The sequence below is a fragment of the Vespula vulgaris genome, chromosome 17, assembly GCF_905475345.1.
Source record: "Vespula vulgaris chromosome 17, iyVesVulg1.1, whole genome shotgun sequence".
Classification (NCBI taxonomy): Eukaryota; Metazoa; Arthropoda; class Insecta; order Hymenoptera; family Vespidae; genus Vespula; species Vespula vulgaris.
Window position 1 is genome coordinate 2,269,280 of NC_066602.1, and position 12,960 is coordinate 2,282,239.

Here is a 12,960-nt window from a genome sequence, read left to right on the forward strand (position 1 = left end):
TCAACTACGACAACGAACAACAGAATTCGAAAATTCGTAAATCGAATTAGTCTGAAATAAATCGAATTAAATAACAACGAATAAGACAAAAAATAATAGTTGATATTAAAATAATAAATTTAACATACACTTACAGTAATAGATGATCGTTATCGAAAAGATTAATACGAAAGGTTCGAAGGAATTATCGAGATTGCTTAAATTAATACCTATATATATATATATATATATATATATATATATATATATATATATATAAGGATAAATTATCGCGAGACGTTTCCAAATAAATCGAAGAAACAAGGTGACAAAGAAAACGAAGAAAAAGACAAAGAGGAAATAGTCCTTGGAACGAGAGTTAGTTCGAAGAGTTAATTCCTAGAGTTCCTTGCTTCAAATGCGTACTCATGCGTTGTACGTGCAGAAATGTGTGGTCTGCGTTCGAGGACCGTAGAAATGTAATTAACCCGTGTTCGAGCAACGTTATACCTGCAGATACCGTCAGGTAAATTCATGTTCACGAAGGTTCGAACATAGGTACGTTCTTTCTTTTATATAAATCGGATTATCCGTATATCTTTCGAAAAATAGAGTGGATGGATATCACGAGAGATATAAATCAAATTCATTTTCTATTATATATATATATACTTTCTTTCCTTTTATATCATCGGTTTTTCAATTCTTTTTTCTCTTTTTATTTTTTATTTTTTTGTTTATATATCTCGAGTGGAAATAAAAAGAGAAGTAAAAAGAAGAGAGAGAGAAAGAGATAGCAAATTTGATCTATATTTCCTTCTTCGAAATAAATTTCTTTTTTCTTTTTCTTTTCTTTTCTTTTCTTTTTTTTTTTGTTTCTTGTTTTCATGCCGATCATAGAAATTACTAAAGGAAGTGAACCCCTTTTTTGTAACGTCGAAAATGTTGTAACGCGTTAACATCCTCGAAATAAAACATGAGCTGTGGTTATATCCATGATATATATTTGCTGTCTCATTGGAAATGGTAAACGATCAAACGAGAACGAAAGGGCAGTCCTCCCTTTATTCTCTTTTCTTTATAAGATTCTCTGTAACACCAAATACATACATGCATAGATACATACATATATGTATGTATGTATCTATGTATATATGTATGTATGTACATACGTAATGTCTCGTTTTCTCTATTTCGTTATTGTGACCATTTTCAAACGTAACGATGCTCCTTAAGAAAAAATTCAAAAAGCCAATTGGATATTTTTTATTGCTTGTTCAAATTCAAATTGCGATTTTCAATTTGATACATAATTATGTATTATCGCAAATAATAGTGATAATTATAATAATGATAATAACGAATAAGTCATTGGTTTCGATTGAAGCAAATTAAAAAAAAAGAAAAGAAAATCTTTTTTATTTTCAATTCAGTATATAATTATGTACTGTCAAAAATAATAATAATTATTATAATAACGAACAACGAATGAGACATTGGTTTCGATTGAAGCAAATTAAAAAAAAAACAAAACAAAACAAAACAAAACAAACAAACAAACAAAAAGAAAGAAAAGAAAAAAGAAAAGGAAATTTAATTTTCGGCAGATCGTTCGATCAGTCTACATTTCTTTTTCACCTTTTTTCTCTCAATCTTTCTCTTTTCTTTTTTTCTTTTTTTTTTTTTTTTTTTTTCAATTGCCAGCAAACGAAACGTTCGTGCTCGATATCACACTACGACTCTAAACTTCTTTTCTTTCACTTCTCTCTCTCTCTCTTTTTTTTTTCATTTTTTTTCCCCTTTCTTTTTTTTTAACAGAAGGGTAAGTGTTCCCACAGTTTTTAATTTCGCGTAATAACGAGAACGTAATTCATAAAGGGCTAGGTTCTGGCCCCGAAGCAGGCAAAGTACCAGCAGCAGGGACTTTAACGAGGACATTAAAGTGGTTTCGACTACGCAAGGTTCACGACACGGACGAATTACGCGCATTAACGTCCTGACTTCCTAGTTAAAAGGTAGAAAAGAGGAGAGGGCCTTCGTTCAAGATATTTTCAGCTTTCCTTTTGTTCAACTGCGTTACGAGTTTCTCCGTTTCGTTCCTCGTTTCGTACTCGTCATCGTTACTCGTCGTTACTATTTTTTTTTTTACTTTTTCTTTTTCAACAACTCCCTATCAGTTTCAATAGGGGGACTCTTTCATAGTCTCTGAAGTATTCACTGTAATGTCAAATTAATCTTCGAAAAATTCGTGTCGGTTAATTCGTTCCTTTTCTCTTCGTACATAGGTATATTTTTTATTTTTTATTTTTTATTATTTTTTTTTTATTTTGTTTTGTAATTCGAATTTCTATTTCTGGTTTCTGTGTACGTGTAACTCTCGTTGAAAGAAAGAAGCATGATAAGAAGAACGGAAGAAAAACATCAATTTCAATCTATCATTATACAAACGTTATTAACATCAACGGGATTCAATTGAAACTTTAGACAAAATTACATTTTCAACGGGATTACGTGCTAGGAGATCGAAAGTTTAATAAACGTGTTGGGGAAGTGCCCCGAGGATATCTCGAGGAAAAAAAAAAGTGTAATCGTTAGGAGATTAATCTCTTTAAAATTGGTGTTATATCATCTTAGATCTTTCTTCTTTTTTTCTTCTTTCCTTTTCATTCTTTTTTTTTTTTTTAGAATATCAATTTTGTTTTATAATCCTTTATATAACGCCATGTAATCTTTAAAGTCATAGAAAATTAATTATCTATTTAAATCTAAATGTTAAAGAGTTTCATGTTTATACATATATATGTTTATATATATGTATATTATTTAATCTTCTATACAATCTCTATATTTTAATAAAATATATATATATATATTCTATTAAAATATAGAGGTTGTAAAGAAGGTTAAATAAATTTAATCAATCAATCACATTAGATTATTCAAATTTTATGAACGATTTGGTATGGTAATTTTGAAAGTTCGTGACGAGGCATAAACCTAAAGGGTTATAGATAGATATAGATAATTCCCAGTAGGAATAATTAAGCAGTTGCATCTTCGATAGACCGCCATTGTCAGCGATATTACATGATACTTCGCCTGTGAATTCCCGAATGACGTTACTGGCCCAAATTGGCTGTTGCTTCGCATTAGTGGTGCGAACTTCTCGCGTGAACGAGAGACATGGGGTGTTTGCTTTAATGAGATTACACGAGCTCGTTGTGAACGTGTAGGTGCATTCGAGTTACGTCTTCTTCCTCCTCTTCATCTCTTTCTCTCTCTCTCTCTCTCTCTCCCTAACTCTCTTCATTTCAAGTCGCACGAGACTCATCGCATAAGTGTTAGATTGATAATTATAGCAAGTGACTGAGATTTCGATCTAACTTATGAATTTTCATTGAACCATTATATTTTTCATTCTCTTTCCTCTTCACATATAAATATATATGTATGTATGTATGTATTTATTTATGGATCATTTATTTTGAAAGTAGTGCAAATCCATTTTTTATTGTCTCGAGAAAATTAAAGATTAGCATATCAGTCGATTACAAAATGTAAATTAATTATGTCGCAACGTTTCTACTGATTTATTCGTATATAATTTGATTATATAAATTTCTTTTAGGTGAATTTAACTATGATAATATACGTGTTTACGGACTGTAAATGGACTTACATTTATCTTCGTAATTAGTCGATTGTAAAAATCATTTAATTTCAATTATGAGAAATTAGATATCACTTGAAATATATTTTGTATCGATCCGATTTTGTTTATAAATGATAATAGGAATTAAAATAGGAGTAGTATTTTTTATTTCGAACCGTTAATTATATTTAAATATTGTTAAACTCAACAATGATTCCGTCAATTGTGTTTCATGATCAATCGTTATGCATTTTTATGACCAATTTTAAATCGAACGAAACATCGACATTTTTTTAATATATTAAACATTACTCGGTTACTAAGTTACTTTCTTAAATTAACTAACTTACTATTGAATATTATCAATTACTTATAAATAAAAAGTTCACGCTGAATTACTCCCGAGTCATGTGATATCTCATTTAAAAAAAAAAAAAAGAAAAAAAAAACAGCAAACTTACACAAAAAAACTTTCAAAACAAACGATTCACATCTATAACATATAACAGAGAATCTTCTTTGTTGAATCTTTATCAAGTAACTCGAAAATACATCAGAAAAGCTTTATCCGAAAGAGTTGATCAGAAAGATAAGAATCGTTTGATGAATACGACGAGGAAGAATGATAAGTTGAAAAGTACAAAAAAGAAACAAGAACGAGAAAAAAAAATGGATAAAGACGAGACGTTCAACGATTTTATTTTCAACGAGAAGACTTTGAGAGAGGCATTTACATGAATGAGACTAGACGAACCTTTGGCATATAGCATATAGCGAATATAATCTTGTTTAAACTCTACTACGAGAAAGATAACGTCTAAACGAGACTACAGTTAACTACGCAGCTCTTCTTCTTGAATACTGCGTACTGATAAAATATGCTACTATGGTCGTTGATTAAAGAACTCTCTTGTGTTTCGGAGATGCACTGGACGCCTACGAAAAAGCGACTATTCTAAAATATGTGTGTTGGATTCTGTTGAGGGTGGAGAAGCGGTAAATTACGAGGGCGAGGAAAGGCGTGGCCATTTCTCTATTCGTCCTCTTTCTACTTTTGCATCTCACTCTTTCTTTCTTTTTCTATCTTTCTCTTACTCTTACTCTTACTCTTACTCTTACTCTCTTTCTCTTTCTGTCTCTTTTTGATTATCTTTCTTTTTGTTTTCCTTCTGTTTTCTTTCTTTTCTTTTCTTTTTTTTGGCCTGAAATATCCCTGGTAAAATATGGCTCACGTTTCGTGAAAAAAATCATTTTTCTAATCCTACGTATACTTCCATCTTGTTTTCTTCATTCTTTTAAATGCATTTATTTATTTATTTATTTTCGTTTTTTTTTTTTTTGGAGGAATGTTTTATACGGATCTCTTATTCTTTATTTTAATTTGATTTGTTAATGATGTTAATGTCGTAGTATGAAAAGAGATGGTTGTATATAAATTTTTTTGATCGTTAATTAATAAGTATGTAAATGAATGTATAAATAAGAAGAAAGAGATATAGTGTATATTATATTGTATATTTTATATAGGATTATATATTTTGTTATATGTTATATATAATATTAAATATTATATTATACATAGTATATTTCATATTCTGATTATTAATTAGATTATTCAAATAGTTTTAAAGACAATAGCAAAAAGACATTGTCCTTTTCTAAAATTATATATAATTTGATCGCTTATTTTCAAAGTGATGTAAATACATTTTTTTAAAAACGAGATATCACATAATTCGTGATTAACTTAGAGTAAACTTTTTATTTGTAATTTAGTTGATATTTAATATCTTAAAAAATGTCGATGCTTTATTCGATTTCAAATTGGCCAATAAAATAAATTACATAGCGATTGATTACGAAAATAATGCAAGCCTAATTTTCAGAAACACAAATGACGGAATCATCGTTAAGTTTAACAATAAAAAATACTATTCCTATTTTAATTCCTACTATCATTTATAAACAAAATCGGATCGATACAAAATAAATTTCAAATGATATTTAATTTCTCCTAATTAAAATTGAACGATTTTTACAATCGACTGATGTAACTCTATTTACAGTTCGTAAACACGTATATATACACGTACGATATAATTAAATTCGTTTAAAAGAAATTTATATAACCAAATTACGATATCGATAAATTAGTAGAAACATTGTCAGACTCGACACAATTAATGTATATTCTTTAACCAATCATTTTCACGAAACAACAAAAAATGGATTTGCAATATTTTCAAAATAAACGATTCGTATGTATGAGACATGGTCGATTTCTAAATTCGAAGGAGTTACGTTAACGTTGCTTTTCTGAGGAAAGATCAAGAAGATCAAGAAGACTAAGAAGAAGACGACGAAGAAGAACAAGAACAAGAAGAACAAGAACAAGAAGAGGAAGAGAAGAGAGTAGAAACGAAGAAGCTCGGAACGAAAGGCGTCCAACCAAGAAATACAGAGTTCTGTGTGCGAGATTGCTATCTCTCTCTCTCTCTCTCTCTCTCTCTCTCTCTCTCTCTCTCTTTCTCTCTCTGTTTCCTTCTCTTCATTTCTCTCGTTCCGCGTGTTACCACGAAGCTCGGCTCAACGAAGACACGTTTTCCTCTAGAAGATCGCTGCGATTCCGGACGTGATTCGAGAGTCGACGAACCTCGTCCAAGGAACTTCTTCCACTTTACTGTATTTCCTTTTTTTCTTTCTCTCTCTACGTATTTCTCTATGTATCTCTATCTTTATCTCTATCTCTGTCTGTCTCATCTTTCAGAGACTTCAAATTTAACCTTCAATTCACAGTTCCTTTAGCTCCTTTTCCTTCCTTATCGATCCTAATAGATCATTTAGAAACACCTTAAGAATTAAAGTCTTCAAAGCTATATAATATCTCGAAAATCCTTCAATCTCGAAACAAGTTGAGAAGACATCGATCCATATAAGACGTTTAAATCACAGTAGAAACTTTCCAAGAGAAAACTCTGAACAATGTTCGAATATTTAACGATACTACCTGGTAGTAGTGTCTATGAATATATATATATATATATATATATATATATATATATATATATACATGTATGTATCTACATGAAGCTCTCGTTAAATCGAGAACACCCATCGTCCAATTTTCTCTCTTATGAAGAAATTACTTTAAATAATCGAAGAATTTTAACACTTCTTCCTAATACGCGAAAGCTCTTATTTTATGACATTGGAACGTTGCTTTTATAGCCATGGTAAGTTTAAACGAACGATACTCGCTATATCTTTAAAGTCTTTTAACTATTAAAAAACTTTTCTACTTGATTATAACACTCTAGTTTGCAATCTCGTAAATATCGTGATTAGACGCAAAGTTTATGATAATCTATGTTACGAAAAATATGATAAAAGGAAGTAGAAGTGTCATCTTATTATCACTTTTTTATATCTTCCTTTTTTTTTCTTCTTTTTCTTTTAATTATTATTATTCGTTACATTCCAATCATATGTAGTAATAGCGAAGAAGTGTCTTTCTTTCTCTTTTTTAATCCCTCGTTTTATTTCCCATCGTATTATTTTTAAAATCTCTATCGACTTAGTTTCTCTTTTTATTATCCATTCTTTCTTTTCTTTTCTTTTCTTTTTTTTTTATTTCGACATCGTTTATATCTTTTCTTGCTTTTTACGACTTTGCTTAACCTTTATTTCCTTATTTTTAATTATGTTCATTTTTACAAGGAAAGTAGTCTGAAAAAAAAAGAGAGAGAGAGAGAGAGAGAAAAAAAGAAAGAATGAAAAAGGAGTGTATACTGCTAACGAATGATATATCAAATCAGAGAGATTTTTTGATTCTTTCTTTAGCAAGTTAAAGCTTTTCAACGAAAATGTGGATGTAAAGAGAACTCACGTGCGAAACTCTTGAACTCTTTAACAAGGAAATAGCTGAATTTTTTCTCATTTACGGAAAATTATACTAATTACCATTAGCGCTGTGTTAAGCATAATGCCTCGTCAACGAGTAATTCGAAAGGTGCGAAGCTCGTTTATTTTTTTTTTTATTTTTTATTTTTTTGTTTCGTTTCCTTCTCTCTCTCTCTCTCTCTCTCTCTCTCTCATCTCTATTTTTCTTTATTCTTTTTTTTTTTCTTTTTTTGAATGCTAATGCACTACCTTCCTTTCTCTTTCTCTTAATTTCTCCACAATGTTTCTTCACAAGATTCTTTCATCTTCGAAAAAAAGAAAAGAAAAAATTCACAAATACATTCATCTTCTATGAAATTTCTTTCAACTATAAGCATTTCAAAGGAAAAACTACGAACGATCATTAATCCTTTTCATTTCTTAATTAATATCTTCTTTGATCTTTTTTTTTTCTCTTCTCTTTTTTTTCACTCTTCCATGAATTGCAATTTGTATTAATCATGTTGTAATATAGGAACAACTTATCATTCAAGTATAATATAATGGATAATAATCCCTTGATCGTCGATAAAGATTATTGAGAGATATCTGAGAAAAAAGGAAAAAGAAAAAAAAAAGTAACGTCGAGGAATGGACCATTTATTTTGAAAGGATTACAAGTCCTTTTTTTTTTTTTCTTAAATGAAATATCACATGATTCATGATTGATTCAGTGTAAACTTTTTATTTATAACTAGTCAATATTTGATATATTAGAAAATGTCAATGCTTCGTTCGATTTAAAATTGCACAATAAAAAAGATTACGTAGCAATTGATTATAAAAATGAATATAAATATAATTAACGTTCGAAATAAAAAATACTACTCCTATTTTATCCCCTGTTATTAATAATAAACAAAATCGAATGGATACGAAATATATTTCAAGTGATCTTTCATTTCTCACAATTGAAATAAAAAGATTTTTTACGATCGACTAATTGTCGAGAATAGATGTAACTTCATTTACAATCTATAAATATATACATTATTATAGTCAAATTCGCCTGAAAGAAATTTATATAACCAAATTACATATTGAATAAATTAGTAGAAACATTACTAAAAATGAATTTACATTTCTGAATGGACTAATGTGCTAATTTTTCATTTTCTCGAAACGACAAAAAATGGACATGCACCAATTTCCAAATATACGATCCAAATTTTACTTTCAAAAGAAGGATGACAAGAAGGCTATGTTAAGAATAGAAAAAAAAAGAAAGAAAAGGAAAAAGAAAATAAAATAAAAAAAAAAGAAAAATAAAAAGTCGAAGAAGGAAACTCGTGTAGAATGGCGACGATTTCGTTCGAGATTCCCTAATCCGAAATATTTATATACATACATATATACATACATACATACATACATATTCCTCTTCGTCGAAAACGAAGCGAGAACTACGAAGGAAAAGCATTTCCATAAATCGGTCCGGGTCGTATATACATATTTGTCTGAAGAAATAAAGTTTTCTTGGGTGTGCTCAGGAGCGTTTCAGGGAATAAAACGCGTCCTTTAAGGAAGCCCAGGTTGCTCGTAGGCTAAGTACTCGCGGTTGGATGGGCTTGTGAAAGTATTCCGGAAGAGAAACTTTCTATCTTACTTGCTTTCCTACATGTTACATGCATATTATTACATACATCCCTACACACACACATATATATATATATACACTTACATACAAATATATAGTTGTACGTAGATAGATAGATAGATAGATAGATAGATAGATAGATAGATAGAGAAGAAAAAGTTCCCTAGAGGGCCATATAGATTCACCGAAAAAAGTATTCGCACCTGAGGACACGTAAAATAAAAAACTCCTCTCTCTCTCTCTCTCTTTCTTTCTATCTCTACCTTTATCTCTATCTCTATCTCTATCTATCAATCCATCTAACTATCCTTCTCTCTCTTCTAGAGTCAAAGCCAACCACGAAACTGGGCCATGCTCGTTAGTCGTTCGATTGATTTACAGTATCTCTCCCTCTATTCCTTCTTCTCTTTCCTTCTCTTTCATTCCTCTCTCTCTCTCTCTTTCTCTCTTTCTCTCCTTTCCTTTTTTTAAACCGAACAGAGGAATTGGCTCGATCGTTCCTTCGTTCGTTCGTTCCTTCCTTCGTTCGAAATCGTAACCTCCGATCTGTCACTTTCCGGAAATGCAGCGAACGAAGAAACGTTCTCTTCGAAGGGTCAGCCTGACGCCATGTTTTTTATTCTCACGAGGATAAAGAGTAGAGAGAAGGAGATGAAAGAAGGATGAAGAAGAGAAGAATGAGAAGGAGGAGGTGGAGGTGGTGAAAGAGGTGAAGGAGGAGGAAGAGGAGGAGGAAGAGGAAGAGGACAACGACAAAGATGGCGACGCGTTGGCACGAGAAAACGTCTCTTCCGTTTCCTCCTCCGGAATTTGGTGATTAAAGCTCCGAATCGAGGTTCGTTCCGCATCGCTGACTCATAGTCCTCTCTCTCTCTCTCTCTCTCTCTCTCTCTCTCTTTTCTCTCTTGTCCTTCTCTTCTTAAACGCTTTCTCTTCGCTTTACCATCGTTATTCTATTTCTCTATTTCTCTCTCTTTCTCTTTTTCTTTCTTTTTCTTTTTTAGAGTCAAGACAAGGCGTCTTAAGACGATATTTCGAGGATGGAACGTAATCGCACGTTGGCGCCAACTTGCGGCTCGTAAAAAGCATAGAAATTTCAATTAATCCGTTTTTCCCTGTTCTTTTACAATACTTTTAGAACAAGAGGAAGTAAACGTGCGTTTAGAGATAGGAGGGAGAAAGAAAACGCTCGTAAAATATCGCCTTTCGAAATTGACTCTTCCTACTGGCAACGAGTTGAGTCTACTACTACTACTACTACTACTACTGCTGCTGCTGCTACTGCTGCTACTGCTATTACTGCTACTACTACTGCTACTAGATTCTACCCTCTTACGTTAGTTCACTCCTCTTCTTTCTCTTCCTTCTTTCTATTCCTTCAAGACTCTCGAGATAAATTATTCGAATAAAGGAGAACTCGTAATTCTATTAAATCGCTTCCTCCTTTCATATTTCCTTCCTTCCTTCCTTCCTTCCTTCCTTCCTTTCTTCCTTCCTTCCTTTCTTCCTTATTTTCTTTTTTCCTACACACTTTCCCTTCTTTACTTCCTAACGATCCTGCTTTGTAATTGATTTGGATAATTCGATGATATGGGAGATACAAAAACTCGAAATTAGTAAGACGATGACGTATTCTTTTAATACTGCTATTAAAAGGATCACTCTAACTCCTATTAGATGATCTTATTTGATTTTTAAAATACTTTAAATGGTAGCATTAAAAGGATCATTCTAATTCGTATTAGTTGATCTTATTTGATATTTAATGTCCTTTAAATGGTAGCAGTAAAAGGATCATTCTAACTCGTATTAATTGATCACATTTGATATTTAGTATCCTTTAAATGGTAACATTAAAAGGATCATTCTAATTCGTAGCAGTTCATGATATTTGACTCGTAGAGTTCATTATTTTAGCAAATGAAATTCTACTCTTCTGCGTACATTCCAAATCAATTTAAAGGAAGACGTTTCTTTTTTAATTTTATTTATTTATTTTTTTTTTTTGATTCAATTTTTTTCCCTTTTTTTTTGACAAGGTTTTACGATACATAGGTAAATACGTATTCGTATAGATATAGGTAACACGTGGTAACGAATTCACGAAGGAAGTTAGTTTCGCGGTCGACCGTAACGAATCCATCTAGACATCAACGCGGTTTGCTCGACGTCACGTGCGCACCACTGTGTTACCTTCAAAACTTTCTACGAACTCGGCCACGTACAAGGTATAACTTTAAAGTGGCCGCTATTAATACGAAACGTAAGTCATTTTTCAAAAGGTACTTTTGAAAATTTTCATTTTTCGTCGTTGATCAATCCTCTTTTTATAAATGAATGAATGAAGTGAATGAATGAATGAATGAAATGAAGAACGACTTGATCTAACTCGAAAGTTCGAATCTGTATCTAGATTTCAATTGAATCGTTTTATTTAATTGGTTTATTTAATCCTTTATCTGTATGAAGTTTTGATATGGGTAAAAAAAATTTGATAAATTTTGGAATGATTATAAATATCGATTCTTTTAATTTGGGATTAATAAGGATATAAGTAATATGAGAAAATTTATCGATTTTATATTCTAAGGCTCGACTTTATAAAAGTAAAGAAAATATATATATATATCTACAATATAAAAATAATATCTAATATCTAATATTTAATATATATAAAATATCTAATATATCTACATATATATTGTAATATAATATCTAATGTTTCTAAATATATATATATGTGTGTGTATGTGTATAAAAATAGATAGTCTCCGTAGAAAAGTCAAAAAGACATAGTCGTTGCAAATAAAGTCAAAAACCATTCACGAAGAAAAGAAAGAAAGGATTCTCTCAGTACCTTTTCGTCTTCCTCCTTTACGAGTCGCTACTACATACATACTGCTAGAAGAAGTATCCTTTTCGGTTTTCTTCTTTCTAGTGGAAGGCTCGGGAGGCGAGTGAAATATCGATTTTGCCTTGCGGAGTAATGGAATTCCGGAGTCAAATTTATGAGCATTCGCGCCGGCTCGACCTGCTCGCTTTGTTCAGCGGCGCGTGGTAAAAAACTTGTTGAAAGGAGGTTTCGATGGAGGTTGAGGAAAATAAAAAAGAAAAAAAGAAGAAGAAAAAAGTAGAAAAGAATAAGAGAGTAAAGGAAAAAAGATCGACAGATTGGGGAAGAAGAAGGAAGGAATAAAGTAGAATAAAAAAAAAAAAATAAAATAAAATAAAAGAATTGAAAATTTGCAATTTTTAGAGTAGTAGTCTCGTTCGTTTCTTTTATTTATTTATTTATTTATTTATTTATTTACTCCTTTGCTAACTTCCTTTTGTCTTTTTCCCTTTACACTTAAAGACTTAAACGAAGATAGAAGAGACTAGTCCCTTCGACAAATCTAAAAACGTATATATCCCCGACGCTATTATCCATTAATTTAGTTTTGAAAAATTTTCGTCAAATGTACGAAGTTGAAGAAGGGAGCTGCATATACACGTACGAAAAGAAATTTCTTTTGGTTACGTAATCGTAAGAAAATTTTGAGAACGTTCTCGGCCACATTTTAACAAAGTAAAAGAGTTAAATTATCCAAGGTTCTACGTCTAGCTCATAAATTTTCTAGAAACTTAACTTTAACGCCGTTGGATAAAGTGAGACGAACGAAGGAGGAAGTTTAGCGTGAACTTCCCCATACTATGTTTTTCTTCTTCCTCGTTAAACAAATGTATGTGTGTTTTAAATGTTTAACTTGTGTCGCTTGTTTTCTTCTCTCTTTGATATATTATAGTTAGGTAG

At 31.1% G+C, this 12,960-nt stretch overlaps 1 protein-coding gene across 16 annotated transcripts in view; it reads left to right on the top strand.

Annotated features, from left to right (window-relative positions):
- Positions 1–12,960, top strand: part of LOC127069924 (TWiK family of potassium channels protein 18-like) — a 209,708-nt gene that overhangs the window by 70,952 nt on the left and 125,796 nt on the right. Inside the window, exon 1 of one of the 16 annotated variants that reach the window (XM_051007668.1) lies at positions 9,591–10,002. The exons of the other annotated variants lie outside the window; for them this stretch is intronic. The gene's annotated coding sequence lies outside the window, so the exon portion shown is untranslated. Of the gene's footprint in view, positions 1–9,590; positions 10,003–12,960 lie in introns of those variants that run through there. 16 annotated transcript variants of the gene reach the window in all.